Genomic DNA, 6,961 nt, shown 5'->3' with positions numbered 1-6,961 from the left:
GTGGAGGCGTGGAGGCTTCTTTCTTTTTTAACTTTGTTTTAAAAAAAAAAACATGTAGCAGGAGGGCCCACCGTTACATTCGGGGTAGACTGGTAAAAGTAAAAGGGTGGGCATTGAACGAAATCTTCTTGTACTATTTGTAACTGTGGATAATGATATCCTTTTTTTCTTTTTTCCTTTTTTGAAAGAGGTATATAACGACTCCATTTGAGTTAAATGTCATTAATGACCCTTGCTTGATTGGTCAAATATACAATATAATAAGGATGACAATGAGACCAATCAAGATCGGATCATGGGTGTTCTATCGTAGGAGTGGGTTAGAGGTGAAGGCATTTTGCCATACCTGAGGATGTCCACAAGTCGAGTTGGGTCAAGTTGATTTTGGACTCAACCTAGCACTCAATTGGATCACATTAAGTGGTAGAGGATGAAACCTATTGTTGAGCTAGCCAAAACGATAGCTTGAATAAGTGGGTGTTTAAGGGTAACAGTTGGATTCTTTTGAACTAGCTATAAACAACAAGAAGTAGAAACGTCGGAGTTTGCAAGATCTCCGCCAAATATAGATGGAGATATAACTAAGAATGCATCTATTATTGATTAGGTCAGTTCGGTCAAATTCCCACTTGGGAAAACTTTTGGGGTAGGTTTTGAACTGTGAGACCTATCATCAACCTTAGCCACTATTTAAACTGACCAAATCTTGATAAGTCAATCTGGGCCTAATAAGATGTCACCAACATTGATGAAATCGATCAATTTAAACCTAATTATTATTAGATAATACTAACGCTCTGTTTGTTTCAGCATTAACATTTTCTGGAAAATGGCTCATTTTCCAAAGAGCATTTTCTAGAAAATTGTCTCATTTTCCAGTGTTTGGTAACGACCTTGAAAATGAACTTGAGAATATTTTCTGATGTTTGGTATGCAATTTTTTTAAAATATTTCTTGTATAATTTAAAACATGTATATTATATAAACTAACTAATATAATCATTATAAATAAAAAACCAAGAATGAATTTGGTTTTCATACTAAAATTTTGACAATAGATACAATCAAAATTAATTAGTTGTCAAATTTTCATGATCTCTACCACTCATCTTGCTCATATATAGAGACAGTAATGTACGTACACACACACACACATACACACTCACATATATCAACCATTTGTCTATATATATATATTTGACAGGGGAATACATTTTCAATAAGTATAAATAACAATAATTTTTAGTTGTCTACTCTTTTTTTGGTATACTAATTGTCTACTATGATCAATCACAAGTCTTCAATATTACTCTAAATTATGTATTTACATAATGTAATGTATAATATATCATCACTGCATAGTATTTGCCAACAAAAAAAGTATTTGCCAACAAATGCAATTCTCCTAAACAATTATCATTCATTATATAACAATATTATTAGTCCATGGTAAAGATTGTCCCATGTAAAAGCAATTTAGAGCAATATAGGTACTATGGTTAAAATTTTCATCTTTTACTTCATTCATTCTTTCTTCTTCTTCTTCTTTTATTTATTTTTTTTTTTTTTTGCACTTTATGTATGAAAGAAAAGTAACTTCTGCCTGAAATCCATCAAACCGAAAATTTCTTAGAGAAAAAAGAAAATCAAGCTTGAAATTCAAAGCAAAGAATTGGGATTTTGGTAGAGAGGAATGAAATAATTACCATTGCAAATTTGTTCTCCTTTGCAAGTCGGAGCTATTGACTGATCAGTGAAGGGGAAAAAAAAATCTAATAAGAGAATTGTGTTATAGAGAGGAAGAGGAACATGGAGAAAAGAGAGAAAAGAGACAGTTAGAGAGAGAGATCTATGGGAAGAGGAGAGATCAGAGTTAGGGACAGTCAAGGTGTGAGGAGAGAAAAAGTGAGAAAAAGTGAGAAAATTTACCATGAGAGAGAGAAGGCGCAAAATAATTATGTTTCCCACGGCTATAGATGAAGATAATATTTATAGGAGATGCAATGCGTAAGAGAGAGATTGTTTTCCAAAAAAAAAATTTGGAAAACAACCTATAGAAAATAAGCCTTATTTTTATTAGGGTTTTCCGTTGACCAAAGATAGTTTTCCATTGACCAGGTTTTTTTTGTACTACCAAACAATGAAAAATGTGGAAAACTATCTTTACAAAAGGTTTTCCAACGAAACAAACAGAGCGTAAGTGCATTTCATCATTTACAACTTCTTTCCAAAAACTAGATTTCTTGAAGACGTTGTTTCACTAAAAGTTTTAGAGTCACTCTATGTATAAAATGCAATAGGGTAAATTTCACAAACCTACCCTGAGGTTTGTGATAATACCAATTAGTCCAAAACATTTTAAAACCTATCAATTTGGTCCTCAAAAGACAACTTTGTCCCTGATGGACCAAACATCATTTCTTTTCTGTCTTGTTCCTAAGCTCTCTCTTCTCTAAGTTCAAACTTGCTGCATCAATTACCATTTTGAAGATCCTGCATAGATAGAAAGGGAATCCAAACCCTAAGTCCTAATTGATTTACTCTCTCTATCTTATCCCAATACCCAAGACCTATTTTCTGAATCCAAAAATGAAAAAGAAAAAAAGAAATCAGCAACTATGGATTTGGAGGAGGCTAGAGCTGGTTTGTCAATGATGTCAAAAAAGGGAAAATGATGAATTTGAGATTGTTTTCTGTGGCTATAATCCAGCCAAATCCCGTGGTATTTTAGAGATGGAGTGGTGCCGCATTAAGCTTTCAGACCCACACCGCTGTAGTTCATATCCACATCGTCGGAATTCATACCCACATTGCTACACAAAATCCAGAGAGAGAAAAAAAGAAGAAGAAGAAGAAGAAGAAGAAGAAAACCAACAAAATTCCCAGCCAAACAACAAAGATAATCAACAAAACCCCAACTATAAACCTCATAAGAGAAACCAAAAAACATACCATATCATAAGATCTACTTCATTGTCTCTTGAAGAAGCACTACCCAAATCTGAAATCCAAAGGTCATACCACGACCCACAACGTCGCCGCAAAGAGGAGGAGAGAGTTCGTTGAAGGCGAGACCCAGATCGAAGCACCACCGTCGCGTGGGTTCCGATATGAGAGAGACGAGAGTCCTTGACAGTGCTGATGACATCAATATTGCAATGGGAATCAGGATGACCTTTGCATGGTGGTGCTGTTGCCAGTGACCAAGATCATGGGTTTTGCAGTGGCTGATGTTCAGTTAGGCCTCGTTTGGGAGAAGAGAATGGAATGGAATGGAAAGAAATGAAAAGAATAATTTTAGAATATTCTTCCATTCCTTTGTTTAGGAGTTTTAATGGAGTGAATGGAAAGTCCATTCCCTTATTTGGGAGTTTAAGTAAGAGGAAATGGATTGGGTAGAAGAGAACACTTATTTCTCTCTATTCCTTTAAAATCTCAAATTTCCATTCCCCCTAAAATTGGGAGGAATGGAATTAGATTGAATGAATTTTTTACTAAAACTCCCAAAATACCCCTATATATTCAACTATTTATTTTAAAATAAGGGTCTAATTGTAATATTGTCATAAAATGATTTCATTCCATTCTCTCCATGTTACTCCCAAACAAAATTATTTACATTCCATTCATTTTCATTCCTTTCCATTCCTTTATTTTAAAACATCCAATCAAGGTTACTTAATTCCATTCCATTCATTTCCCTTACTTAAATACATTCAATTCCATTCCTTTATGAACTCCAAAACGAAGCCTTAGAGAGAGAGAGTATTTTGAGAGAGAACTCAGAGAAGATAGAAAGAAAGAAGAGAAATGGGACTTCTTTTTTTTTTTTTTTTGCATTTAACATTATTTTTGAAATATTTTAGTTAGTTGTCATGTTTACAAAACTATGTAACAAACTAACATCTCGAGACTCTAAAACTCGAGTTCAAAGGTGGAATTCAAGTTTCTAAAACTTGAGTTGTATGTGATGGCAATCTGACATGGAAAAAAATCCATGTGGAAATCGAGTATTTAAAACTCGATTTCCTGTGTTCACCTGGTACTTTCTTCTTCGTTGTTCTTCTTGGTTCTTCTTCTGTGGAATCCTTTCTTCTTTGTGCTTGGGTTCTTCATCGTGTTCTTCCATGGGTTCCGTGGGTTCTTCATTGTGTTCTTCCGTGGGTTCCTTTCTTCATCATGTTCTTTCTTCAATTTCTTTAGATCTTCATCATGTTCTTTCTTCAAATCTTCTATGGGTTCTTCTCTTCGTCTTCAATTTCTTCAAAATCTCAGATCTTCATTGTGTTCTTCAGGTTCATCTTCTTTTTCAATGGAACTCGAGTCTTTAAGACTCGAGTTCCAAGTGGCAAAAATATCTCCATGTCAGTAATCAATCTCGAGGCTTTGAGGCTCGATTTCTTCACTGAACTCGAGATGTTATTCTCCAAATTTCTTTCCAATTCCTACTAACTAACGATATAGTGTGGCAAACTCATGCTACTCTACAAATTACCTTAGAGAAACGGTATTTGATCTGTCCAGGACAAAATTGTCTTTTGAGGACTAAATTTGTGGGTTTTAAAATATTTTGGACCTAGTTGGTATTATCACAAACCTCAGAGTAGATTTGTGAAATTTACCCAATGCAATATGTATTTTGTTTTGGACTACATTTCTATTTCCTTCTACTAGGTATACAAGAGCTTGATATGAAATGACTTTTGGACTACAATTTTTTGTTTTTCTTTTCTTGTTCAATGGCTTTTACAAGTTATGTTTGGTTAGGTTGTAATTATTTTTTGAAGTTTTGGCTGGGTTGAGTTTAGTTTGGCAAAAGTTTCAACTCATGTAACTTCATCCAACTTATGATATTAATAGTTTAAAAAATATATGCATTTCAAAATTTTTTTTTTTAATTTGAATTTTTTATTGGTATTTTATGACTTTATTTAAATTTGTTAGTTTGATTTATTTTGGTATTTAAGACTTAGCTTTCATAAAATTGAGATATTAAGCTTAGTTGTGTAAATCATAATCATTTATTGAATAATTAGCATAAATAGTTGAATAAAAACTCAATCTTTTTATTAGACTTGACAAAATTACCTTGACTCAATGACCTGATTTGACCCATATTGGTTGGATTGGATTTTAGAGATATCATGGGTTTGATTGGATGGGCTAGAGATATTTCTCTTGTGTTGGCTAACCCAACCTATGCATACCCCTATGAAGTAATAGTATTAAAGTCAAATTCTCATGTTTGACTAGATTACAAGTCATCATTGGAATTATGGTTGAATTTATCTTCTATAAACTCAACATCTCGCAATTCCACTATAACATTGGACTAAAATGTAACAATCTATGAGTATTCAAAATTTCGCATAACCTATAAATAAACTTTTTATTGCTTTTGGTCCTAACTTAGTAAAAGGCCATAAACCTCTACATTTTAAAATAATCGAAGTTAGATTTTTTACCATTCGTTAGCTCATATAGAGATACTTTATTGTTTTCTTAGATGAAACTCTATTGTATATATGACACATTGTTAGGAAAGCTTCTCCTCATAATTTATATGACAACTTTTCACTTAAAATCATGACATTAACCAAGTCTAACAAAAGTCTGAATTTTCCTTTTTATCAAACCATTCTGTTGAAGTGTATTAGGATTTAGGAGCATATTTTTTGGTGTATTATTGCATATTCTTCACAAAATGTAGAAAACTCGTGTGAAAGTCGTTCTTTACGTCTATCACTCCTAAATTTTTTTATTGTTTTGTTATACTTTAGATTTATAACATTGAACATGTTAAAAGATTTATCATTATTTCTCATAAGTACACATACCCTTAAGTGATTCTTCCCTGTAATTACCTGGTGTGTGCAGGACAAGGGGACTGTACATGCTTAAGGGAATAGTCAAATATTCGAAGAGATCTAGATATCCTTGTTTATCAAAAAAGTAATCTATAGAAATCATCACTAAATGTAATAAAATATGTTTTTCCTCCGTAGTTAACACACAATTCAATCCGCATACATTGGAAGATACAAGTTGTAAAATTTGTGATTTCTTTGTGATGTGGGAAATGGTTTCTTAGCCATTTTTGGCTTGTATACAAATTTCACATTTATTATTTTCATCATGCTTATGAGAAATTAAACCATACTTAGACTGTTAGACATATATCTCAGATACTTAAAATTTAAACGTGCTCAATGAACTTGTACGTGGATTCTACTTTCATTTAATGAATTATGAGGCAGTTTTCCTCTTAAAAAAAAAAAAAAAAAAAAAAAGTGCTCAATCACCATGCTATAAAGACGATGAATCAATGATATAAAAAGAATTAGAAACATCTTTATAATAATAATACTTACTTTGAACATGCCATAGTGTTTGAACTGAGTCTTATCATTGTGCACATGAACCATTGCACTGGGATCAAAGCACAAAAGAGTTTGGAACAGCAGTCATTTGCACTTCTGTGATTATACCAATATACACTCCACTCACTATGGCTACAATTTCTTTAACAACAGTTGTTGCATTTGCTTTACTTTCATATTGGGAATTTAGATACTTTTGTTTACTTTCAAGTGTTTTATGTCTTATTCCCTTTGCCTTGAACATTATTAACGTTCACGTTAGAATCATAATTGGTACCATCTCTTATTCTACTTTCTTCTTCGATTCAAAGATGTTTATCAAACTTTTCCAATGTGTAATCTTTTGTCACATACAAAAGTTTTTTCCGATAATTGTTCCAACCTGGTGGGAGTATTGCAATGATTGATCCCACTTGAAACGACTAAGAAATTTGAATCCATAATGGCCTGTTTGAAAGTTTAGAGAAGGAGGAGAGTAGAGGAGAGTAGAGGGGAATGGTTTCCCTCCACCTTATTTGGATGTTTTTAAAATTAGTAAAGGGGAAGGGAGTAATTAGCCCTTTCCCTTGTTTGGATGTTTT

This window comes from Quercus lobata, chromosome 2 (genome assembly GCF_001633185.2).
Source record: "Quercus lobata isolate SW786 chromosome 2, ValleyOak3.0 Primary Assembly, whole genome shotgun sequence".
Lineage (NCBI taxonomy): Eukaryota > Viridiplantae > Streptophyta > Magnoliopsida > Fagales > Fagaceae > Quercus > Quercus lobata.
The sequence above is the reverse complement of the archived record's forward strand: the minus strand, read 5'-3'. Positions refer to the sequence as shown.